Consider the following 13,774-nt stretch of genomic DNA (forward strand, 5'->3'; position numbering starts at 1 on the left):
AAGCCAAACCCTCCCCTGGGGCAAGGCTGTGCGTAGATGTGACGCCCAGGACGTCGCAGCCCTGAGCTCAGAGCTGACACCTGGAAAGGAACGGGGTTCTCAGTGACACAGGAGCCCTGGAGGGACCAGCTCTGGGGCTGCCTTCCTTGGACGCATGCGAGCCAGTGACACCCCTTATTCCTTAAGACAGTTGGAGTCAGAGATTCTTTTAAAATAAATCGATAGAGTTGTGCTCCGCTCGGCAGCACAAATCCTAAAAATTGACACAATGCTGAGAAGATGAGCCCGGCCCCTGAGCGGGGAGGACACGCAAACTCCCGGGGCGTTCGCTATTTTGGGGATGAGCACCGGGTGTGTGTGGAAGTGAGGATCACCGGATTCTACTCCAGAAACCACTATTGCAGTCCACGTCAGCGCACGAAATTCAAGTTAAAAATGCATCCAGTAAAAATATTTTTAGAGACGCTCCTGGAGTATCTCATCCACGCAGCAAAGCGCCTCCGGAGTAACCGCACAAACCAACACGCAGGGACGTGGCCCCCAGGGGCGGGAGCAGCGAGGCCTGACCCACAGCTCGCCCTGCCGCCGCGCTGTCCCCGCGCCCTCGCCACATGCCGCCAAGGTTAGCCGGCCTGGGGCGGTGAGCAGGTGCAGGACACTGCGGCCCCCCGTGGCCCCCGGGGCCCCGCCCGACAGGCTGGAATGTCAGAGCCCAGGGGACCCGCCGTGTGACCTCGGACCTGCAGCTCCACGGGCCTCAGAGGTTGTGAACCGGGGACCGAGCAGTGCCCCCCCCGGGGCCATCCTGGGCTCTGCGCCCCGGCCTCCTTCCAGTCCCTGCCCCGGGCCACGAAGCGGCGAAGGGCCTCGGGGGTAGGAGGTCGGGGTGTCCCATCCCCACATCCCTCCCGCTGTAAGGGCTGCAGTCGGAACGCGCTGAACCCCCGCGTGAACCCCGAGCCGGGGAGGCTCCGACGCACGTCTGGGTCTCGGTGCAGGACGCGCCCTGCCGCGGGGACCACAGGTGGCAGCGAAGCCGGAGGACAGCCGCCTGCGGGGGAGACTCCGGGAAAATCGGAAGACTGGCCCCCCAGGCTTCTCTTCGCAGAGACTGACCTTAGAGACCCTGGGGTGGAGGGGCCGTTGGCCGCACCCAAGCAGTGGGTCCCCCGGGGCGCACCCACTCGTGCACAGCGCACCCAGCCTCTCCCCAGAGCCATCCATCACTTACCCTATTTTTTTTTTATTTTTTATTTTTTATGATAGTCACAGAGAGAGAGAGAGAGAGAGAGTCAGAGACACAGGCAGAGGGAGAAGCAGGCTCCATGCACCGGGAGCCCGACATGGGATTCGATCCCGGGTCTCCAGGATCGCGCCCTGGGCCAAAGGCAGGCGCCAAACCGCTGCGCCACCCAGGGATCCCCACTTACCCTATTTTTAATTAGCATTTTCCCTCCCGCGGCCTCCTTACAAAACCGAGCGATCGGCCTGACCCTCGGCCTCCACCCCGGACTCCCTCGCAGCCCCGCGTAAGCGCCAAAGGAGAAGTGGCCGCTCGCGCCCCTAAAGCCCATCGCCTCGGAACCCGTCGCTGCCGTTGCTGACTCTGCGGGCGGAGGGTCGCCTCGGCCCCTGTGGGCCCAGCCGTGGCCAGAGGGTCGCGAGCCCAGAGCGTGTCCCGAGAGGGTTGGCACGGACGCCCAGCGCCCACGCCCCTCCGTCGGCTCCATCCCCGCTCGCGCCGAGGGCGCCCGTCCAGGGCTTCAGCCGGGAGCCTCCTGGGTCTGTCGCCTCCCGCTGAGACCCCCGACACCCTCCCCACCGGCACCCCCGCAGCCCCTCGCTCTCGCCCGGCTGCCTGGAAGCCTCGACGTCAGGCCGGGGCTCCTCACGCCTCGTCCCTGCCGCTGGTGCTCCCCGTGGAGCCGGGCTCACGCGTGCACCAGGAAGCCCCAGACGCCGGCTGGTGCCAGCACCCATGGGACGGCGAGTCCCCATCAAAATCAGAGCAACATCGGGAGCCTTGCAGCCCCCGGGAGCACCACGCCCCGCGGCCCCCGGAGCACCAGCCCTGCTCGGCCTCCCCACTCGCCGGGCGCCCGGTCAGCTGCTCCTCCCTCGGCCCCTGCCTGGGCCACAGCCTGGCCGCCCTCTCCTCCACGCGCTTTCCTGTCGGGGGACCTCCACGGGCGCCCCTCCTTTCTCCGGACTGCTTCCCTCGGGCGTCAGCGGCTTGGACGCGCCCCCTTCCTCGGGTCTGCCAGAGGGGACTTCTCCGATGGTGTCGTGGTGAACGGCATCCTCTCACCTGTCGCTTTGCCCTCCTGTCCTTCGCAGCATGTGACGCCCAGCGGGCGACCCGTGATTGTTCGTTTTCGTTCGTCTCCTCCCATTTAGGATGGAAGCGTCCTAAGGAGCTGGACTGTGTCTTGGCCTACGAGCGAGCCTGGCAAACAGTAGGCACTGAATCGTGCACGACTAAATACCGGGCTGGCCTGAATACCGACCGTGGGGCCCCGGGGCCCAGAAAGAGCACGACGGGGAGCACCGCCTCCCGCAGCTCCGCGCCCTCCTTACCGGATTTACTGTCGTGCAGGAGGCAAGAGGTCACAGGACACCTGGGCAAGTAGCGGGTGCTCGTACCCCGGGACTCGGGGCTCTCAGGGGCAAAACCAAACAAGTGAAAAAAACAAAAATCCCCCTCGAGGCCAGAATTATCAAGGCTCAAAGGGCTCAGAGATGCAACTGCGTGGGCGGGCAGGGAAAGGCCCTCGAAGACCTAGAGCCCACGCTGGCCCCGAGGACCATGTCCCAGGGAGACGTGCCTCCCACCGAACTGTCTTATTACGGCCGATGGTCTGCTGGGTCCGGAATTTGGGCAAGACGTGGCTGGGTGGCCCCCGACCCCACGCGGCGCCGGGTCCACGCAGGCCCCCGCCCCTGTTTGCAGCCTCCACATGTGGCCTCTCTGGTGTCGCAGCCCCAGCATCTGGTGCCCTGGGCCCAAGCCCCATGCCAGCAGCCCACGGCCCACGGGCCCTGGCGGTGCTTGCAGAAGGGCCCCCACCCCGAGCAGGGGTCACCAGGTTGCAGTCTCCTCGCCTGGGAGCCCCTGTCGTCCCCTAAAGGGACGCGACCTCGCGGGCCGGCCTGCCGCGCTGTCCGGGTGATGGTCCCCCCTCCCCACTCGTGCCTGTGAAGGTCACTCCGGCAGCGCCTGCAGCTCATCCATGTCTGCGCGGGGGCTGCTGCCCGGCACGGAACAGAGCCCGAGGACCTGTAAGTCACGGTGCGGGGGTCCCAGGATCGAGCCCGCAGGGGGCCTGCTGCCCCCCTGCCCGGGTCTCTGCCTCTCTCTGGATCTCAGGAGTAAATAAATAAAATCTTAAAAAAAATTTTTTTAAACATACTCAGTTGAATTTTTTTTCCCGCAGTTCTAAGAGTAAGAACTCCAGGAAACACAGAAGCGACACATGGCCCTTGTGACCAGGACTCAGGAGTCACCCGGCCTGGTTTCCGTGTCCTCCTGTCATTCCGGGCAGTCGCAGGCCCACCCAGCCTTGAGGGGCGATGACATAGCTCCCCACTTATCCACCAACAGAGTGTCACAGAATTGGCAGCTAGGTTTTTGAGCTCAGGTGGGGGTGACTCAGAGGGGAGTGGTTGGGCGAGCGAGCGTCTTGAGATAAAAGCTGGGGCAGCGCTGGGATGGGGCAGGTGCGTCTAGGAACCTGAGACCCGTGGTCCCGGTGGGAGACCGACACGGTGAAATGTCAGCACCAAAGGCTTAGGCGAGGCGAGTTTGAACACCTGGTTACGGGGGCTGGTCTTTAACCTGTAGACAAGCGGGCCCTACGCTTGCATGTCCCTAAGGGGAGTTTGAAAGACACATTTTTAGGTTCACATCCATTTCCCCCCCATAATTTAGAAGTGATTGCAACCAGTGAGAATATGGCTAAGGTGAACGAGACAGGAAACCACAAATGTTGGGGACGATGCGGAGAAAGGGGGACCCTCTGCACGGCTGGTGGGAACGGGAACTGGGGCAGCCGCTCCGGAAAACTGGGTGGAGGGTCCTCAGAGAGTTAAAAGTCGATCTGCCCTGAGACCCAGCAACTGCACTGCTGGGGACTGACCCCAAAGACATAGATGCAGTGAGACGCCGGGACCCCTGCACCCCGATGTTCAGAGCAGCAGTGTCCACAGCAGCCACACTGTGGAGGAGCCTCGGTGTCCGTGGACAGATGATGGATAGAGAAGACCTGGTCCGTGTGCACCTGGAGCATTCCTCAGCCGTCAGGAGGGACCGGCACCCAGTATTTACATGGATGTGGGCGGAACTGGAGGGGATGATGCTGAGCGACATCGGTCAGTTGGAGAGGGACAGTCACCACATGGTTTGATTCACACGGGGACTGTAACGGTGACGGGTTATAGGGCCAAGGAAGGGAACCGACGGGAAATATCACAGGGAGACAAACAGGAGACTCCAACTCTGGGAAACGAACACGGGGCTGAGGAAGGGAGGTGGGGGGTCGGGGTGACTGGGTGACGGGCACTGAGGGGCACTTGGGATGCGCATGGGGTGTCACACTCCATGTCCGCAGACTGAATTTAAATTTTAAAAAATATTAAAGAAAAAAAAAGAAAAAAGAACACAAAAAAGGAGTCGCAAAGAGCAGCAGCTCTCTGAGGCCCTGAGGCTGCGGAGCTGCCCCCTTGCTCGGCCGAGCCCTCCGGGCCCTCCGCGGTCGTGCGGGAGCCGGTGCGCAGGTGCAGGTGCAGGTGCAGGTCCCCGCAGGACCCAGCGACCCGCAGCACAGCGCATGCACAGCCGCATCGTGGGGGGCCCGGCGCTCCAGGGAGCGAGCTCCAGGTAGCTCCAGGTAGTGCTCCAGGTAGCGAGCTGGCTCCGCCAGGGGGGGGGTGCGGGCTGGCTCTGCGGGGGGGGGGGGGGTGCGCCCCAAGGTGTTGGCTGGCTCCGTGGGGGGGATGTGCGCCCCAGGGTGCGGACTGGCTCCGCGGGGGGGCTGCGCCCTGGGGTGCGGGCTGGCTCCGCGGAGGGGGGGTGCACCCCGGGTGCGGGCTGGCTCCGTGGGGGAGGTTCGCCCTGGGGTGAGGGCTGGTTCCGCGGGGGGGGGGTGCGCCCCCGAGTGCGGGCTGGTTCCGCAGGGGGGTGCGCCCCAGGGTGCGGACTGGCTCCGCGGGGGGGCTGCGCCCTGGGGTGCGGGCTGGCTCCGCGGAGGGGGGGTGCACCCCGGGTGCGGGCTGGCTCCGTGGGGGAGGTTCGCCCTGGGGTGAGGGCTGGTTCCGCGAGGGGGGGGTGCGCCCCCGAGTGCGGGCTGGTTCCGCAGGGGGGTGCGCCCCAGGGTGCGGACTGGCTCCGCGGGGGGGCTGCGCCCTGGGGTGCGGGCTGGCTCCGCGGAGGGGGGGTACACCCCGGGTGCGGGCTGGCTCCGTGGGGGAGGTTCGCCCTGGGGTGAGGGCTGGTTCCGCGGGGGGGCGGTGCGCCCCGGGGTGCGGGCTGGCTCCGTGGGGGGTGCGCCCCAGGGTGCGGGCTGGTTCCACTGGGGGTGGGGTGCGCCCCCGGGTGCGGGCTGGTTCCGCGGGGTGGGGGTGCGCCCCAGGGTGCGGACTGGCTCCGCGGGGGGGCTGCGCCCTGGGGTGCGGGCTGGCTCCGTGGGGGAGTGAGCCCAGGGGTGCGGGCTGGTTCCGCGGGGGGGGCTCCCCAGCTGCGCTCCGAGGCGCCGCCCACCCCCGCCCGCCTCCCCTGCTCCGTGGCCCCGGGGGAGGGGGCGCCCACAGAGACGCAGGGTGAGCCGGGGCAGGGGGCACCCCCGCGGGCAGCACCCGCTCTGTCCGCCCCCCCCAGGGCGCCCGGGACGCCCCGTCCTGCCCCTGGGCCCACAGGGTGGGGAGGAACCTGCCCGGGGCTCCAGGCAGCAGGTGCAGCGCAGGGCGTCCGGGAGGGGACCGACCCCCTTCGGGCCGGTTCTCTGCGTAGGGGCGGCCTTTCTAGGTGGGGGGGGGGGGTAAGAGGGGGTGGGGGGCGTCCCCGCCAGAGGGCTTAACCCTTCATCCCGGTGTGACCTCCCGAGGATGGGGCCCGCGGGCGGCAGCTCCTCTGCTCGGAGGAGCCAAGGTGGAGGCCTCTGCACCGGGAGCTCTGCGGGGAGTGGGGCGGGAGCAGCAGGGGGAACGAGGCGGGGAGAGCAGGGGGGAGTAGGGCGGGGGGCGGGGCAGCAGGCGGTGGGGTGTGTGGGGGGCACCGCAGGCCGGGCGGGGCTGCGGGGGGAGCAGCAGCAGCAGGCGGGGGTGGGTGTGCAGGGGGAGCAGCAGCAGGCGGGGGGTGCGGGGGAGCAGCAGGCGGAGGGGCTGCAGGGGGAGCAGCAGCAGCAGCAGGCGGGGGGGGGTGTGCAGGGGGAGCAGCAGCAGGCGGGGGGGGTGGTTTGTGCAGAGGGTGCAGCAGCAGGCGGGGGGCGGGGGAGCAGCAGGCGGAGGGGGGTGTGGGGGGAGCAGCAGCAGCAGCAGGCGGGGGAGGGGGGAGCAGGCCGCCGGGGCTGCGGGGGGGGGGGGAGCCCGTCCGTCCGGGGCGGCGGTGGCGGCGGCGCGGGGCGCGGGGCGCGGGCGGCGGCAGGTAGGCGGCGGCCAGGGGCGGGGGCGCGGGGAGGAGCAGCGGGCGCCGGGGTCCGCGTGGGGGGTCGGGGTGGGGGCGGGGCGCAGACCCCGGGCGCCCCGGAGGCCGCGGCAGGTGCTCCCCAGCGTCAGCCCCGCGGCCCGGGCAGCTCTGCGCTCCTTGGCGTCCGCGGACGCGTCTCCACCGCGAAGCGGATCAGAGCTACGCGGTGGGGGAGACCCGGGGGGGGGGGGCGCGGGGCCCTGCTGAGCCTGGGGGGGGGTCCCGCCCGGCCTCCAGCGCCCTCGGTGTAGACGGCGCGGCCCCAAGTGCGTTGAGGACCCCGCGCCCCGGGTCACACCCCCCCCCCGCGCCCGGGGCTGCGGACCCGGAGCAGACGCCACGGCCGCCGCCTCCGCGCTCGGTTTGGGTGGAATTCCCAAGGATGCAGGGACGTCCGCAAACTTTGCATCTCATTCCCTCTCCTTTCTCTTTTTTAAGAGGAGGGGGCGGCGCAGAGGGAGGGCCTGGGCGGCGCGAGGGCCGCGGGGCTCAGCCCCAGGACCTGGGAGCAGTCAAGAGCTATAGATGCTTAACCGGCTCAGCCACCTGCCCCCCCCCGGCCCCCCTTCTTGTTTATTTTAACTCCATCACCAGTTTATTATTAAAGGATGCAGTCGGTGACACCCACACCCAGGCGGGGGCCCTCCTGCCCATCCAGGTGCTCCACTCCCCCATACCTCGGAGTATTTCCCATCCCAGAAGCTCTGCAAACCCCAGCCCTTGGGGTTTTTAAAAAAAGATTGTTCTATTATTTATTTATTCAAGATAGACAGAGAGAGAGAGAGAGAGAGAGAGAGAGAGAGGCAGGGACACAGGCAGAGGGAGAAGCAGGCTCCATGCAGGGAGCCCGACGCAGGACTCAATCCCAGGACTCCAGGGTCTCACCCTGGGCCAAAGGCAGGCACCAAACCGCTGAGCCACCGGGATCCCCCCCAGCCCTTGGGTTTTACGGAGCCTGCATGACAGAGGCGGAGGATGCACTAAATCCTCATTCCCCACCTTCCGGCAGCGGCATCCGCCAATAACTGACATCAGGTGGGGATGATCACGGCGACTGTCCCCTGCCCTCGGAGCCCACAGGTACGAGTTCCAGTCCCCTGTGTACAGCGTGTGAGCTCTTGGCACTTCCTCGGGCCCCACCCACTTCACCTGTAAAGTCGGGGTCCTTGTGTCAGCGTCCGGAGGGGCGCTGCTAGTGCAGAGGGTCGAGAGGAGGCTCTGACCCCGAATGCAGGGGAGAGATACTCGCTCATCACAGAGTAGGAGCCCCCGCCCAGGACACTGCGCGGTTCAAGAAGACAAAGTGGGGTGAAACTCTGGGGGACCCTGTCCAGAGAGTCAGCGTCCCTCTGGTGCTCCAGTTGGCCCAGCAGCGTGACAAGCTGACCTCACAGTCCTGTCCCCTGGATGCTCGCTTGGGAGGACGAGGAGCACGGGCCCCACGGCCTTCGCCCCGGGGCGGGGGGATCCTCTGTGCTGTGAGGTGACCCCTGGAGGCCTCGCCTGGCCGGTCGTAGCAGGGGTGCGGGCAGCCGCCTCTTGGGGGTTCTTGGGGCTGGCAGCTCTCCAAGCTCTGCCGCAGGCAGACTCTGCCAGGCTCTTCCTCCGCTCCCGCTCCCGGAGAAAGGAGCTCCTCCCACTTCCCTGCCGAGGCCTCTGCAAGGTCAAGAGTAGGTGAGAAAAACGGAGAGCTCACCCACCTCGGGTGCAAGTGCGGTGTCGGGGGGCGGGGGGGACCGAGTTATTCGGGACCTTGCCTCAGGGCAGGCACCAGAAGCCCTGTTAGCACCAGGGTACGGGGTACGTGGGTGTTTTTGAAAAAATGGTGATGAAACCTTTGAGATGCTGAGTTATCCAGCCTTAGGATCAAGACTCTTAAACAGCAGGTGGAGACCCACCTCGAATCACTAGACTTGAAGGTCAAGGACCACCCTCCAGGGACAGAACTCCGACACCCAGACTTCCTGCAGCAAGGGGTCACTGGCTGGGACTCCGCCGTGTCCCCCTCACCTGTTTTCCCATTCAGCGTGCGGGCCTGGGTCTTAGACTTCTCCAGAAAAGCCACCCAGTAACCCTCGTAACCACGGTCATGGGGCTTGTCCTCCCACCTTACTGAGGATAGCTTCGGTGCCATTGACGCGACTGGAAAGAAGGGACAAAGGTGGCCCAGGGTGACTCAGCCCCCGCCAGGCCATGGCCACTGAAGCCCCGAGAGGGCGGTGCGGAGAATGGCACCGGTGACCATGCGGGGGAATCTTAACCCTAATGAGCTTCTTAGGACCCTGCCCAGAAACGAGGACCCTCAGGGCCTCAGACAGTCTCCTGCTTGTTGTTGCCACATTCCCTGACGGCTCCTGGGGCTCCTGGGACGCGCCTGGTGCGGGAAGAGGGTGACTTAGAGACCAACGTAGTTAGGACACCAAACCAGGCGCAGTGTGGCAGCTGGCTGCGGTTTTCCCAGCCCCCGGAATAGCCAGGCCCGGCCCCGCTCCCACTGCCTCCCTGGCTCCAAGGACAACACTGTTATCTCGGACGATACTTAAGAAATGTCTCGTCGGTGGCCTGAGAGGTGTTGGGTGGCGTGAGGGTGACGTGACAAGGAAAGTTCCTGTTCACCGGAGCCAGCTGTGCTCCGACCGCCCCGGCTCAGCTTCCGGTGCCTTCCTGGCAGCTTGAAAGGGGCCACAGCTAAGAGCATTTACGTCACAGAAGGTGGCAGGTGGCACAACCACCGGGGCTTTTTATTCCTGGAGAGCCAGTTGTTCAGCATTTCGCGACACGTCGCCGCCGATACTTGTCGCAGAAAATTCTTTGATAAAGAAACGATTTACTGGTTTAAGACGTTCGGAGAGAAAAACTGCCTTTGGAAGAAGTTATTTTGTGACGTTGTCGAGCGGGTGATAGAGCCACGGTCAGGCTGGCTTCGCAGGAAGGCCCTACACGTTGAGAACGAGGGATTTTCTAGCCAGGCCGCCTGTTCAGGGAATGCTACTGCTTCTTCCCGAAACGCTCAGCCCCCCGAACTGTGGTACCCGAATCTCCAAGCACCATCGTTATGTCACTAGGTTAAAAAGAGGAAGAATTTAGAAGTGAGTCTCTGCAGCTGGAGCGTAAGAGTGCTCGAATCCACGTCCGGCTCATCTATCTCTTGGGGTCGATACAAGTAGAGACCAGAAAACTGCCCAAACCCTAACGCGGAAGATCATTTGTGGAGGTGCGTCTCCCTAACTTCATCTCCACGGAGCCTGGGGGTGGCTGGCGCCCCACTTGATCAACCCTGTGACAGGATGGCCTCCCATCTTCTCAGACAGGAGGAAGCTGCCACGAACTTCCTTAATAGGGGCGTGCATCCGTTCTTAGGTCCTTGAAGTTCCTCACCCGGTCATGCTAAACAAAAGGAAGTTTCCTTTTAGACAATGAGAACCTCCCGTGGATGATACTAATGTATAAAAGGGATTATTCATTAGCACTTAGTGTCTGTACTAAAAAAGGAGGGGGCATTGTGAGGCCATCAGACTTAATCATTATGGACCCCCGACACGGGTTCTCAGGGAATCCTCACAGGCCCAGGAAGAGATGGTTAAGAGCATAAGCTCCAATTTAAAGACAAAGAAATCAATGCACTGATGCGTCCTGTGAGGGCACTGCTGGGATTTGAACCCAAAAAATCTTAATCCAGAACCCATCTTCTTAAACCACCGTTCCTTACTATCTCCCTGCAAGGCAGGTGACTAGACATCCATCTCCTCTCCTCTGAACAGGGGCCCTGACTTTTGTCACATGAACAAAGATTTCAATTTAGAGGCAGCAGAACGATGGACCTCATAATTTAATCAAGTTTTCCGTGTTTCATTAAGTCAGGACTTTGTTCAGACAGAAAAGGGAGGTTGGAGGCTGGAGGCTGGACAATGGAGGTTGGAGGATGGAGATTGGAGGTTGGAGGCTGGAGGTTGGAGGCTGGAGGCTGGAGGTTGGAGGCTGGAGGTTGGAGGCTGGAGGCTGGAAGATGGAGATTGGAGGTTGGAGGCTGGAGGTTGGAGGCTGGAGATTGGAAGATGGAGGCTGGAGGTTGGAGGCTGGAGGCTGGAAGATGGAGATTGGAGGTTGGAGGCTGGAGGTTGGAAGATGGAGATTGGAGGTTGGAGGCTGGAGGTTGGAAGATGGAGGCTGGAGGTTGGAGGCTGGAAGATGGAGGTTGGAGGATAGAGGTTGGAGGTTGGAAGATGGAGATTGGAGGTTGGAGGCTGGAGGCTGGAAGCTGGAGGTTGGAGGCTGGAGGCTAGAGGTTGGAGGATAGAGGATGGAAGTTGGAGGCTGGAGGATGGAATATGGAGCCAGGAAGCTCAGGTTCCAACAGGGTCAGCAATGGAGTTCTTTCCAACCGTTCCTTTTGCGAGGGGAAGGCTTCCTTTGCAAACCAGTTCTTCACCGCTCCTCCTCCTCTGGGTTCCACTAGGATCTTGGACGATGTTGCAATATTCTTAGAAAAAAACGAGAAGTGTGTTTCACTCCCATGTGTCCTCTTCCAATGTTGCTGGAATCTTGGAAGAAATGCTACGTTCATGACTTTCTGTTGCAGTTACGCGCGTTGGCTTCGGCCCTTGCCCTGATGCTTTTGCACCTGGTGTTTCTACCCATGACTCAAACCGAATCCATTTTCTTCCCTGTGCAGTTGGCTTTCCCGACTTTCTTCTTTTGGTCCATGACACCACGAGTCCCTCCCAACCTTAGAAACTTGGAGTGATGTTTGGTTTCCCCTCTTCTTCTTTTCCCACCTTGACCCATCCTAGTGGCAGATCTCAGAGAGATGACCACACTCCTTTCTCTACCTCCACTGCCAGCCCCAGACACCACCGTGGCTCTGCTCCCCCCGCCCAGCGGGGCCTCACCTCTTACAGCGCCGCCCGTCGCCAGCCCCACCGTGCCCGGCAGGTTCCGATTCGTTTGTCGCTCCATCCTCCTCTACAGCATTAGGGCACTAAGTGGAGACAGATTTGGAGGGTCTCAGGAAGAAGCCCTTTGGTCTGCTGGTCATGGTGGCTACGACGGGGCCGGGGGGTGAGAAGCGAGCATCCTCTGCGAGCCTCACGCTACCCATTTCACTCCATTCTGTCAGCGAATGTTGGCAAAATGCGGCTCTATCTGTGTTCTTTGTCTCACTCAGAAACATTCGGGGATCCTTTCCTGCATTCACAAAGTGAAGATTCCCCAACCTGGCATTTATTTTATTTTTTTAAAGATTTTATTTATTTATTTATTTATTTATTTATTTATTTATTTATTCATTCATTCATTCATTCATTCATACATTCATTTTTATTTTTTATTTTTTATTTAAGAGAGAGCGGCAGAGAGCATGAGCAGGGGGAAGAGAGAGAAGCAGACTCTCTCCGCTGAGCAGGGAGCCCAATGAGACACTCGATCCCAGGACCCTGAGATCATGATCTGAGCCAAAGGCAGACGCTTCACCCTCTGAACCCGCCAGGGGCCCCCAACCTGGCATCTTAGAACATCCGATAGCCTCTCCCTTCAGCGGCCTCTTTCTTTGCTCCCCCCCGAAGCCTACGTGCGTGGAGCTGAGGCTCAGTGTCAGAGCGGACCAGGGGCAGGAGAGGCTGGGCTCTCAGGGCCGGCCGTCTTCCCAACACCGGATCCCGTCCGAAGCCTGGCGCACTCGGGACACGAATGTGGGAGTGTCACGTAGGAACATCGTCTTTCAGAAGTTTAGGGTAGAGGAAGATTGAGAACCGCTGCGCTCCGTGTAGTCAAACCCCGCTGCCTGCCCCGTATATATTTGGGGCTTTCCTTCCCCTGCACTGGAGCCGACCCTGATAGGTTAGCATCCTCGTCTCTACGCGGCAAAATCTGTTGTTTTTTATCCCCAAAGTTTGGCTTCAATTCCATCTCCTTCCTGAAGCCTTCCTTGATTTTTCAAACTAGATAAGATACACCCTTTTTGCCAGCCCCCAGAACGTTTCATTTAAGATGCTTATGTTCAAACCTTGCATTTTATTTATACTGCACCTGTCCCGCATTCCCCATCTAATCAGCAGAGAGAAAGATTTTTATTTAACCCAATTTTTATTTTTATTTTTTGGATTAAAAAAAAAAATCTTGCTGTTTCACTGGGCCGCATCCACGGTAGGACCTTCATGAACTTGCCTCTTCTGACCACGCTCATCGTGTCCTTCCTCGGTACCCCCTTTGCCTTCTCTGCTCTCGTGTTAGCAGACCACTTTGCACCTGCCATGCCTTCTAGATTGCCAGAACGGCCACAGTTCTCCGCCCCTCCCTGAATCCACACCTTCTGCGTGATGTGACTTCCCGTCAAGAGGTGGAGACCGGGTCCCCTCCCCATGAATCTGGGCTGGCCCCAGAACTTGCTTTGGTCAGTACGATGCCGCAGAAGTTACGACACGCCAGCTCCCAGCCTGGCCCTGGAGGAGGCTCACCTGTTTCCACTCGCTGTCATGTGAACAACCCTGGGCTAGCCCGTGGGAGGGTGAGACTCCACGTAGACCAGACATGGGCTGTCCCGGGGAGGCCGTCCCCAACCAGCAGCCCCAGCCAAGCCCCAGCCAACCCAGCAGCTCTCTGCTGATGCCTTCACAAGCCCCGAATCAGCAGGACCACCCCGAGGGCCCGGCCGCGTTGCTAGCCCACAGAATCATGAGCTGCACAGACTGTTATTTTAAGCTATCCGGCTCGGCGTGGTTTGTTACGCAGCCGTAGCTACCTGATGCATTAGGATAACAGCCACATTTCTAGACTCCGCTTAGGTATCACTTCCCTGGCAAGGCCATTTCTGACTCCCTCCGAGTCTGAGTTGGGGTTCCCTGTTAGGTACCCCCGAGGCACACACAGCCCAGGATTATAATTACTTGGTAATCATCTCTAGCTTACCTGAGACTGTAAGATTTTGAGAAGCAGGAATTTTGTCTTGTGAATTCTATTCTTTAGGTCCTGCACGGTGTCTGGTACTTGGTGGGCACTGGAATATATTTATTTATTTTTCCACTGGAATATATTTAAATGGAAGAAGCAATGTTTGCTAAAATATTATGATCATGATAAAATGTGTGAATGATTATGTAT

General features: G+C 61.4%; 1 non-coding gene across 1 annotated transcript; it reads left to right on the forward strand.

Annotated features, from left to right (window-relative positions):
• The first annotated feature begins 229 nt into the window (after window positions 1-229).
• Window positions 230-337, forward strand: LOC140619866 (U6 spliceosomal RNA). The gene has a single exon (XR_012019672.1). It is a non-coding gene; the product is annotated as a U6 spliceosomal RNA (small nuclear RNA).
• The last annotated feature ends 13,437 nt before the right edge of the window (window positions 338-13,774 follow it).

This window comes from Canis lupus, chromosome 27 (genome assembly GCF_048164855.1).
Source record: "Canis lupus baileyi chromosome 27, mCanLup2.hap1, whole genome shotgun sequence".
Lineage (NCBI taxonomy): Eukaryota > Metazoa > Chordata > Mammalia > Carnivora > Canidae > Canis > Canis lupus.